The following is a 13,013-nucleotide window of genomic DNA, read 5'->3' on the forward strand; positions in this document are numbered from 1 at the left end:
TGAGAACAGCGGTATATAAGTAAAGTAAATAAATAAATATACCGTATATACTCAAGTATAAGCCGATCCTAACAAAAGCCGAGACACCTAATTTTACCACAAAAAACCTGGGAAAATGTATTGACTTGAGTATAAGCTGAGGGTGGGAAATGCAGCAGCTCTTGGCAAATTTAAAAATAAAAATAGATAAAAATACATTAATTGAGGCATCAGTAGGATAAATGTTTTTGAATATTTGCATAAAACTATAATTAACGATAAGACTGTCCAACACTGATTAAACCATTATTATAACCTTCTTCAATGTAAATATGCTCACGTATCCTTCCAATAATATTAAAAAGAGTAAAATAATAAATGTAATAAAAATAATAATAGCAGAGTAAAGTAATGAAAATGTAGTAACAGTATTAATAGAGTATAATAATAAATGTAGTAATGATAATAGAGTAAAAAATAAATGTAATAATAACAACATATACTATTACATTTATGTAATAGTGACAATAATAGAGTAAAATAATAAATGTAATAATAACAATAAAATAGAGTAAAATAATAAATGTAATAAAAATAATAGAGTAAAATTATATAAAGGTTATAATAATAGAGTAAAATAATACATTTATTTATTTCAGTTACTTTTACCCCGCCCTTCTCAACCCCCAAGTGGGGAGTCAGGGCGGCTTACAAAAAGGCACAATTCAATGCCTACATAGAGTACATGTACATATAAAAACAGCAATCAACATTTATCACAATTAATCAGTCAATATATAACACAGTCATTAAATGTTATACATGTAATAACAATAATAAATGTAATAATAACAATAAAAATAGAGTAAAATAATAAATGTAATAAAATAATAGAATAAAATGATATAAATGATAAAATGATATAAATGTTATAATAATAATGGAATAAAATAAATAATGCATGTAATAACAACAATAATAAATGTAATCATAACAATAAAATAGAGTAAAATAATAAATGTAATAAAAATAATAGGGTAAAATGATATAAATGTTATAATAATAGAGTAAAATAATACATGTAATAACAATAAATAGAGTAAAGTAATAAATGTAATAATAAAAAATAGAGTAAGTAATAAATGTAATAAAATAGAGTAAAATGATATAAATGTTATAATAATAATAGAGTAAAAGAATACATGTAATAACAACAATAATAAAGTAACAATAATAACAAAAACAGAAGAAAATAATAAATAACTTTGACTTGAGTATAAATCGAAGGGTGCTTTTTCACCTTAAAAATGGCTGAAAATCTCTGCTTATATTCAAGTATATATGGTAATTCAGATTAAACTGGATTATATGAGTCTACACTGTCACGTAATCCAGTTCAATGCAGTTATTCTATATTCTGAAATAGCATTATTTGGCATTGTAGATGTGGCCCACAATGAACATCTTAGTATATTTGGGTGTCACTTTAAACTAGAAATCCTGGATTAATCAATCATAATGTGTAGAAACCCGGCAACGTCTTCTAAGTAAATATGCATAGAAGCTACATTGCAAAAGTCAATTAACATCTCATCTGACATCTTTTAAACAAACCCAATACAGGTTAATTAACCATAAAAACCTATTAGATCACAAACAATGTTGGCCACACCGTCTCACTTAAAAATGTTATTTTATTAAACAAAGAGAGAGTGTTCACTGTGAGGGTGTTAATCTGATTCTGGCTCCCCACTAGCAATCTTTAGCAAAGTGGGCACCAATCCTGAACAGCAGGGACCATTCCTCTATTGTAGTCCCCCTCCTTTGGGAAATTGTGGCTAAAAGTTTGTTATTACACCTGTAAAAGATTAACCAAGTCACAAAGTTTCACTCACAATAAGCAGGATCAGAAGGCAAGAAATGTAAATTCTATTTATTATTATTATTATTATTATTAGTAGTAGTAGTAGTAGTAGTAGTATAAAAGTTTCCCCTTACATTAAGTCTAGCCATGTCCGATGCTGGGGGGTTGTACTCATCTCCATTTCTAAACCGAAGAGCCGGCGCTGTCCATAGACACCTCCACGGTCACATGGCCAGCATGAATGCGTGGAGCACCATTACCTTCTTGAAAAACAGGACCTATTGATCTACTCACACTGGTTTTTGAACTGCTGGCTTAGCAGAAGATGGGCCTAACAGCGGGAGATCATCCCGCACCCCAGATTCAAACCGCCAACCTTCCGATCAGCAAGTTCAGCAGTTTAGTGGTTTAACCTGCTGTGCCACCGTGGCCCCTCCATCCTTAGGTGGAGTCATTTACATAGCATATATATAAAGTTTTAATGTTTTATTGTTATTGCTTTAATGTTTATTGTTTTGCTTTATGAGTTTTATTGTTGTATTTATGTTGTTGTTTTATTGAGGGCCTTGGCCTTTATAAGCCCCACCAATTCCTTCGGGAGATGTTAGTGGGGTATAAATAAAGTTAATAAATAATAAATGATATAACACATGATAGACAGGTGTGATGGGCACCCTGGTGGCTCAGCGGGTTAAACCGCTGAGCTGTTGAACTTGCTGACCAAAAGGTCAGTGGTTCAAATCCAGGGAGTGGAGTGAGCTCCGCTGTAGGCCCAGCTTCTGCCAACCTAGAAGTTTGAAAACATGCAAATGTGAGTAGATCAATAGGTACCACCTTCTGTGGGAATGTAATGGCGCTCCATGCAGTCGCTAGCCACATGACCTTGGAGGTGTCTACAGACAATGACCGTTCTTCAGCTTTTGAGCACCAACCCCCAGAACTGGACACGACTAGAGTTAATGTCAGAGGAAACTTTTATCCTTACCTTTAACACTGCGGAAGCAGAATACTACCACTACTAGTGCTACTACTACAACCTTTACACTTTATATAGACAGGAGACAATATCAGTCAATTGTATTACATTTCTAAAAGAACAAAACAAACAAACAGACAATACACAAAATTTACAAGTTTGGTAATTGATTAAATGTCCTTTGACCAGTATCTGGCCACTTGGAGTGCTTCTGGTGTCGCTGCAAGAAGGTCCTCCATTGTGCATGTGGCAGGGCTCAGGGTGCATTGCAGCAGGTGGTCAGTGGTTTGCTCTTCTCCACACTCGCATGTCGTGGATTCCACTTTGTGGCCCCATTTCTTGAGGTTGGCTCTGCATCTTGTGGTGCCAGAGCACAGTCTCATAATTGGATGATGAGGTGTAAGATAAAAGTAAGCACTGAAATGAAAGATCTTTGCAGAAGGCAAAGTATTGGTTTCGTGCCTTGGGTTTTGTCACTGCTGCTTTTGTGTTGGGCTTGGGTCCTGGATCTGCAGGTTGCGCTTTCCATTTGTGTTACAACTCGGCTTGAATTCTCGTGAGTGCGGATTTCCCCTTCCTTGACTTCGGACTGCTTTTGACGACGACGCTGCCTACGTGGACTTTGGAACCTCGCAACTTCGGACTTGGCTTTCTTCGACCTCAGACTTCATTTGACTACGGCTCTTGCTTCACGGATCTTTGTTCGTCCTTCATTTGCTGTGTTGTTTTGCATGACTTTGGAAGCAATTCAGTTTAATCTGGATCTTTTCTCTGGATAATCCGGATTATTGCTTTATTTTGTTTTTTAAGATGAAACTTGCTGCTACTTTTGAGTTTTGACCAGGGACACTGAAATAAGTGTCTCAGAGTCCTTTTGCTTTGTATTAATAAACTATTCTTGTGGACATACTCTTGAGTCTGGCTCTTTAAGGCATCTGAGTTCTGACACCATCAGTTCTATATAAGTCAACACGTCAGTAGGTCAGCCTACTCTCCAAAGGCCTGATCCCACAGCCAGGATTTTACTTGTTTCCGGAAGATCAAGAGGGATGCAGCACATCTAATTTCGCTCGGGAGGGAGTTCCATAGCTGGGGGACCACCACAGAAAAGGCCCTGTCCCTCACCCCCGTCAAACGCGATTGGAACAATGATCTTAGGGCCCTAGGTGGATCGTAGCGGGAGATACGTTCGGACAAGTAAACTGGTCCAGAACCATTAAGGGCTTTATAGGCCAAAACCAACACTTTGAATTGTGCCTTCAACTCCCAGGAATCCTAACAGCTAGTAAACTGGCTGGGATTTCTGGGAGTTGTAGGCCAAAGCACCTGGGGACCCACAGGATGAAAACCATTGCTCTATCCCCTTCCAAGTTTGATTGTAGTGTGTTCATGCAACTGCTTCTACATCCATATGTCTATGGCTTCACAACAAAAATCAGGTTCATTCAAAAGCAATAAATGATAATGGCAGATGCCTGAGCGATGCCTTTGTGCGTGTGTGGTTTTTTTTCAAAAATAAAAGGATTCTCTCTCGATTCAAAGAAAGGTCACCAAATGCAAAAATGCAGCAAGTTCACAGCTGCAAAGAAAGGCACAAGGGAGAGAACGCCGGAGAAATCGAGGGGCGCCGAAGCGAAGGGAAGTCCTTCTGCTTTTCGTAATGGAAATGAAATAAAGAGCAAATAGCAGATCAATTAGACATGTTTGTTCGCATAGCTGCAGACAGGGTGTTTTGCAATTCAGCACATCGAGCTAAACAGACATATTTATTAGGCAAATGTTTGTCAGGCACAATAAAGCAGCAAGCAATGATCTCACAACAACAGAAGCAACAACACATGGCCACTTTTTCAATTACATTAGTCAGGAAGGGGTTTCTCCTTTGCATCCAGCTGAATCAACAAATGGAACCTGGATTTTTTTTTCAAAACTAGAAAAAAATTAAAAACAGGGCTTTTTAAAAAGCAGCCAACTTAACAAAATAAAAATTAAAGAAAAAGTGCTCAACCAGAGATAGTCCTTCTGACTTACTCTGAAACAACAAGACACAACACACCTAGGAAAGGGGAGGTTGTCAGAGCTGCGAGTGAGGAACAATGGGACTTGCGGTCCAATAGTTTAAAATTACAACATATTAGACATGATTAAAATGCATTCAGAGTTCAAGGTCTAAGGCCATTCTAAGGTCAAATTGCACATAATTCTATATTCGGAATACTGTGTTGCCTTAATTTTCGAAAGCCTGCTCCCTGAGCCAGGTTTTGACTCTCTTCCTGAAGGCTAGTGGAAAAGGGGCTGATCTGATGTTGCTAGGGAGGGAGTTCCACAACCGAGGGGCCACCACTGAGGAGGCCCTGTCTCTTGTCCCCATCAGCTGTACTTGTGAGGGGACCGAGAGCAGGGCCTTCCCAGATGATTTTAGTCTCCTAGTTAGTTTGTAGGGGAAGATACGTTTGGACACGTAGCCTGGGCCGGAATCCCCACCACTGCTCTAGCCATTACTTTATAGGGAATTTCCAACTGTAACGGAAACATAAAATGGAGCACCGGGTTGCCTGGCACATAGATCTGCTTGCTCCCATAGCTGTGATAGAAAATGTAAGAAATTGTACCTATGTTTTATTGAAGGCTTTTATGGCTGGAATCACAGGGTTGCTGCGAGTTTCTGGGCTGTATGGCCATGTTCCAGAAGCATTCTCTCCTGACTCTTCACCTACATCTATGGCAGGCATCCTCAGAGGTTGTGAGGTCTGTTGGAAACTAGGCAAGTGAGGTTTATATAACTGTGGAATGATCAGAGCTGGAGAAAGACCTCTCGTCTGCTTGAGGCAAATGTGAATGTTGCAACTAGCCAGTTTGATTAGCATTGAATGGCCTTGCAGCTTCAAAGCCTGGCTGGTTGCTGCCTGGGGGAATTCTTTGTTGGGGGTGTTAGCTGGTCCCCATTATCTGGAATTCTCCTGTTTTTTAGTGTTGCTCTTTATTTACTGTCCTGTTTCTAACAGACCTCACAACCTCTGAGGATGCCTGGCTTTGAAGCTGCAAGGCCATTCAATGCTAATCAAGGTGGCCAATTGCAGCATTCACACTTGCCTCAAGCAGACAAGAGTTCTTTCTTCCACCCTGCACATTATTCCACTGATATATAAACCCCACTTGCCTAGTTTCCAACAGACCTCACAACCTCTGAGGATGTCTGCCATAGATGTGGGCGAAACGTCAGGAGAGAATGCTTCTGGAACATGCACCGGGACTGTGGCGCAGCTGGCTGGGAGTCAGCTGCATTAAGATCACTACTGACCGAAGGGCCATGAGTCCGAAACCAGCCTGGGTCGGAGTGAGTGTCTGACCAATTTGTGTAGCTTGCTGTTGACCTTTGCAGCCTGAAAGACAGGTGCATCTGTCAAGTAAGAAATTTAGGTACCGCCTACACTGGGAGGCTAATATTTATTTATTTACGCCATTTATATGCCGCCCTTCTCACCCTGATGGGGACTCTGAGCAGCTTACAAGATATATGTACAAACAATATATTATATTATTAGCATAGTACAATATCAGTATTAAATATTACTATATTGTATATTATACCATTATATTGTAATATTATTAGTAATATTACATGTAATATAAATATATACTTATAATATCATATTATTATTAGTAGTAGTAGTATACTAGCCATCCCTGCCACACGTTTCTGTGGCCCTGTCTAGTGATCTGGAAAATAATGAGAAGGTGTTGATTTCTAATATATATAATTCGTTTTTGCTTGTGGGCAAACAGTATTTCTTGCTGTTTCTTTGTCAGTGTTGATGTGGAAATTGTCTGGTTTGCCTGCTCTGGAACATGCAACATATTATTGTCCTTCTTTAGGGGTCCCTTTCAAATCTCTGACACTATATCTCTCTGTGTGTGAATCTATCTATCTCTATGGCTGGATGGCTCTTTGTCAGGAGGGCTTTGATTACGTTTTCTTGCTCCAGTGAAAGGAGTTGGGCTGGATGGCCTTAAGTATTTTCTGTTGGTCATGGGGGTTCTGTGTGGGAAGTTTGCCCCAATTCTGTAGTTAGTGGGATTCAGAATGCTCTTTGATTGTAGGTGAACTATAAATCCCAGTAACTACAACTCCCAAATGTCAAGGTCAATTTCCCCAAACTCCAACTGTGTTCATATTTGGGCATATGGGATATTCGTGCCAAGTTTGGTCCGGATCCACAGTGCTCTCTGGATGTAGGTGAACTACAACTCCCAAACTCAAGGTCAATGCCCACCAAACCCTTCTAGTGTTTTCTGTTGGTCATGGGAGTTCTGCGTGCCAAGTTTGGTTCAATTCCATCATTGGTGGAGTTCAGAATGCTCCTTGATTGTAGGTGTACTATAAATTCCATATTTGGGCATATGGAATAGTGCCAAGTTTGGTCCGGATCCACAGTGCTCTCTGGATGTAGGTGAACTACAACTCCCAAACTCAAGGTCAATGCCCACCAAACCCTTCTAGTGTTTTCTGTTGGTCATGGGAGTCCTGTGTACCACGTTTGGTTCAGTTCCATCATTGGTGGAGTTCAGAATACTCTTTGATTGTAGGTGTACTATAAATTCCATATTTGGGCATATGGAATAGTGCCAAGTTTGGTCCAGATCAACAGTGCTCTCTGAATGTAGGTGAACTACAACTTCCAAACTCAAGATCAATGCCCACCAAACCCTTCTAGTGTTTTCTGTTGGTCATGGGAGTTCTGCGTGCCACGTTTGGTTCAATTCCATCATTGGTGGAGTTCAGAATGCTCTTTGATTGTAGGTGTACTATAAATTCCAGCAACTACAACTCCCAAATGACAAAATCATTTTTTTAGTCATGGTCGCTCCTTGGGTTAGTAGGTGTCTTGTGGTCAAATTTGGCGGCAATTCATCCAGTGGTTTTTGAGTTATGTTAATCCCACAAATGAACATTACATATTTATTTATATAGATTAAATGATATTATATTATTAGAATAGCACATGATAAAATGGCCATACAGTCCAGAAAACTCACAGCAATCCAACTTGTTACCTAACTTGTTCTACCACTCCCAGAATCTCCCAGTCTGTGTAGCCGTTTTGCTGGGAATTATGAGAATCGGAGTCCCCGAAAGCAATTTGTCAAAGCTCTACATGCCGTTACATTAAATATCCGACCACCCTGAGTCTATTGTCAGTAGATAAGTACAAAAATAAATAAATACACTAAACAGACAGAAGATGCACTTTGAATTATCCAGTTTTCTTTTACAGGGTGCGAAAGCAACTGAAATTTAAATGGGGGGAAAAAGCACCAGACCAATACGATTATTATTTTTTCTTTTGTGATCTTTTTACATTACGCGTGTGTATATTCGAGACGCCTTGGCTTGGAACCAAAGTACAAGGTAACTCTGATACTATTAACCCTAAACGACAGACGTTTAAACTGATCCTCCTCTAATTAACTAGCTACTGTCTCTGCCAATAATTCAGGTTCCGCTGAAAGACGGTGCCTGCTCTGCACTCCGGCTCAACTTTGCCCCGCTGACATCAACCTGCATTACAGCTAAATTAACAGTTGTGAAAATTTGGGGCCTTATTAGCCCCACCCATCCCCCCCCCCCCCCCGAAACATCAAATGCCATTTCAATTCCTATCAAAGCAAAGAATCGGCAGCTGCAATTTCGGATACAGCTGCAAAACAATAGGGCCTATTAATGGCTGAACTTTTGACAGCACGTTCGCCATGATTTATGAGTTTGTATATAATTTGATTATTCTATTAATTCTACTGATTACCGCTGGAGCTAATACAGTGAAGGTCACTCCCGAAAATAAATCTTCATTACATTTCACCGAAAGTAACTTCCTCACATTGGTTGTTTTCTTTAATTAAAATAGTAATGTTACATGGATGGAAAGGGGCTTTGGGGTGGCAACAGGAGGACTACTGTACTGTCTTAGATCCAAGAGTAGATGGTGAATACAGGCGTCCATTTATTACACATTAAGACAGCCAACACAGAATTAAAAAAAAATACTATCTTGTAGTAATAGTACTACAAGAAACACTGTAGTGCTAAAATGCAGGAGCATTAAGGTAAAGGTTCCCCTGACACTGAGTCCAGTCGTGTCCAACTCTAGAGGGTGGTGCTCATCTCCATTTCTAAGCCGAAGAAATCAATAAAATATAAATTCATATATATTTATATTCATATATATAGTGTCTCCTTGTTAAAAACATTGTCCAGTCTCATTATCGTTGTTCCATTTTCATAAGTCATTTACTCTGCATTTGGAAACGCTTGTTCAAAAAGCCACATCTTGACTTTTTTCCGGAATGTTAAAAGGGAGGTGGCCAATCTAATATCTATAGGGAGGGCGTTCCATAGCCAAGGGGCCACCACCAAGAAGGCTCTGTCTCTCGTCTCTGCCAAACGTACATAAGGTGATCTGCCCAAGGCAAGTCACACTCTCTCAGCCTCAGAGAATGGCAAAGGCAAATAATAAAATATTATTATTATTATTATTATTATTATTATTATTATTATTTTAAATCCTCTTTCAAGAAATCTTGCCAAGAAAACCCTGTTTTATAAATTGGAAATACCTCTAAGGCACACAACAATATTAGAAACACTGGGTGGCTGAATGAAGATTTAAACCCATTTACATGATTCTAGCCCCTGGTGGTGCAGTGGGTAAAACCGCTGAGCTGCTGAACTTGATGAGGGAAAGGTCAATGAACCGTTGGATTCAAACCGAATCCGGGGAGCGGACTGAGCTCCCAATGTTAGCCCCAGCTTCTTCCAACCTAGCAGTTTGAAGACATGCAAATGTGAGTAGTTTAATAGGTACTTGACTCCACAACCTCTGTTATAATGAGCGCTCCTCTGCAAATAACCGGCTTCTTCCTTATCTCACTCGAATTTTAATTAGTTTTAATCAGTTTTTTTAATTTTATATGTAGCCCAACCATTGTCACTGTGATTGTGTTTATTGTAATTTTATACTGTTATGTTTTCATTTGTTTTGCGTACTTATGATGTTATTGTTTACTGTCTGCGTTTTCGGGTTGCGTTTTTGGTTTTATGCTGCTGCAATTTGTGTTTGGCCTTGGCCTCACGTAAGCCGCTCCGAGTCCCCATTGGGGAGATGGTGGCGGGGTATAAATAATAATAATAATAATAATTATTATTATTATTATTATTATTCCTGCTCTGGCGGGAAGGTAACAGCGCTCCATGCAGTCATGCCAGCCACATGACCTTGGAGGTGTCTACAGACAACGCCGGCTCTTCAGCTTAGAAATGGAGATGAGCACCAACCCCCAGAGTCGGACATCACTAGACTTAACGTCAAGGGGAAACCTTTACCTAGCTTAACATCTTGGCTCCCTTAACTATTTGGTCCACTGAGAATAATCTCTATGGAAATGTTTAATAGTGTGTTCAAAAGTACACTGTATAGTGCAGTTTAACGCCATTTCAACTGCTACAGTTCAAAGTGCCATGGATTCCTCAGAGTTGTCATTTTATTAGAACTACAGCTTTCTCTGCTAAAGAGAGCAGGTACTGTGCTGTCGCACGCTGGGCCTGTAGACAGGACATAAATTCAGTGTGACTAATAGGACACCGGGGCTGCCTCAGATTAAAGGCCCTTGGATTTCCTTAAAACAGAGTCTTTAGATTGCTTAAAGGTTCAACAAAGTTCTTTATTAATGAAAACAAACAGGTACTTTAAGGCTTTCTTAACAGTCTATTGGCTCTCTCTCAATCTTGTCCACAGGGAACAGGCACTATCTTCATAACTGTAACTGTAACTAATGGGGAGATCCTTAACTTCTAATCTGGGCAGTCGGTCTTTGCCTCTGTTGGCGTGGAGCCCCTGCACCCGGTACCAACTGCTTCTGGCTTCCGCGAGTGACTCTTACCAAGCAGAGCTTTGTAGACTTCCAGGGGGAAAAGAATTCAGGTTTCCGTGGTGGCTGGCTGAAGTCCCTCAGCAAAGAAGCTATAGGGCTGTACAACCCTGGCCAAGCTGTGGGCTGTATAACTCCCCGGCCAAGCCATAGAAGACGAAGCTTTCTACAGGAGCTCTTGGTATTATGTCCTGCATGAAAGGCTTCTCTGTGTGGACTGAACCCAAAATGGCTCCTATTCCTTCTAAAACCCAAAAAGGGGGCGGGACCAGGGAACCTAACTATAATTGACAGGTGGCTTGCCCTATGATTGCAGCCAAAAGAAACCACCTATCTGCAGAGTCCCTGAAACTTAGGACTACAACAACCATTAAATGCAAAGCAAACAAAATTGGAGCTCCTGGTACAACTGTACCTGCACAGGGACCTCACTGAACTACAACTCCCAGGATTCCATAGCACCAACCTCTGGCAGTTCAAGTGGTGTCAAACTGCATTAAATCTACAGTATAGATGTACTCCTCGTCTCCTTCAACTTCCCAAAGGATTTCAGCAGCCCTGCACTCATTTTATGAATGAAAGCAGACTTGTAACCCATATCAACATCACTCAGTGGCTACTTTAAAGTGAAACCAAACACTGAAAATTTTGTACACAATTATTTTGTTGCTAAACAAGAGATTGCGAAATGCTACGTTTAGGAAAGGACTTTGCATGCCTAGGTGGAATGCCTCAACACAAAGGCCATTTTCAAATTAAAAGCCCTGTCCTGTCAAAACTTGAGAAATAATATGGGCAAGGACACAAAAGCATTCCATAGCTTTATTAACGACAGCGCTCACTGATCTGTGAATAACCTGAGAAAAAAAATGAAGATTATTGAGTTACTTTGCCAATCTATCCATCCATCACTGGAGAACAGGCCTCAGAAGTGATGGATTATCTCACCTCACTGATGTTTGTCCCAAACTAAAGGTTCTCTCCTCAAGAGGAAGGAGGGCGAAGGCGGAGGGAGGGGAGCACCCAGCCAGCCACCCACAATCACATACGCCTCCCTTCGAATAGCAATACAAAATTAACTGAAATCAAAGCATGCTTCATTTGATCAAGCAATTCCTTTCAGTGCAGTGTTGAAAGGCCTGCAGTGATAAAAATGAACACATTTTGCAAATTTAGAAAGCTGCAAACTTAATAACTTTGCCACCTAACGCCAGGCAACTGCTACTTGGTCCATTTTAACTGGAGATGCCAAGGTCTGAAACATCTCCACGAGAACAATGTGCTCCACCACTGAAGTGAGCTTCCGACCAATTTGTGTAGCTTGCTGTCAACCTTTGCAGCCCGAAAGACAGTTGCATCTGTCAAGTAGGAAATTTGGGTACTGCTTATGCGGGGAGGCAAATTTAACTAATTTATGAGGCCAAAGAAATCTCCAGCAAGCATGCAAATAATGAGGAAGTACTTCATCAGTGTCACAAATGGACGGTGAAGGGACAGCTCCCCTAGTGGCCAGAATACCCTCAAGAAAAGCTGGAATGTTAAATTGCCTCTGTGACTGTCTATATATGTTGTGTGTCTATGGCATTGAATGTTTGCCATGTATATGTACATTGTAATCCGCCCTGAGTCCCCTGCGGGGTGAGAAAGGTGGAATATAAATACTGTAAATAAATAAATAAATAAATTATTCTCTCCTTACCTCCTTTGTAAACTACAAATCTCTCTTGGGTTGCGGCGAGTTTTTCGGGCTGTATTATTATTATTATTATTATTATTATTATTTACAGTAATTATATTCTGCCCTTCTCACCCCGCAGGGAACTCAGGGCGGATTACAATGTACACACACATGGCAAAAATTCAATGCCATAGACAGACATAGACAGACACAGAGGCTATTTAACATTCTAGCTTTTTCATGAGGGTATTCCGGCCACCAGGGGAGCTGTTGCTTCACCGTCCATTTGTGACACTGATGAAGTACTTCCTCATTCTTTGTAGGCTTGAAGGAGATTTTTATGGCATTGTAAATTAGTTAAATTAGCCTCTCAGCATAGGTGGTACCTAAATTTCCTACTTGACAGATGCAACTGTCTTTCGGGCTGCAAAGGACGACAGCAAGCTACCCAAATTGGTCGGACACTCACTCCGACCTGGGCTGGTTTCGAACTCATGGCCCTTCGGTCAGTAGTGATCTTAATGCAGCTGACTCCCAGCCAGCTCCGCCACAGTCCCGCTGCATGTTCCAGAAGCATTCTTTCCTGACAT

General features: G+C 40.2%; 1 protein-coding gene across 1 annotated transcript in view; it reads right to left on the reverse strand.

The window, feature by feature from the left end:
* The window catches only part of CHM (CHM Rab escort protein), a 92,169-nt gene that overhangs the window by 36,407 nt on the left and 42,749 nt on the right, over nucleotides 1-13,013 (reverse strand). The window lies entirely within an intron of this gene.

The sequence above is a fragment of the Anolis sagrei genome, chromosome 10 (genome assembly GCF_037176765.1).
Source record: "Anolis sagrei isolate rAnoSag1 chromosome 10, rAnoSag1.mat, whole genome shotgun sequence".
NCBI classification, from domain to species: domain Eukaryota; kingdom Metazoa; phylum Chordata; class Lepidosauria; order Squamata; family Dactyloidae; genus Anolis; species Anolis sagrei.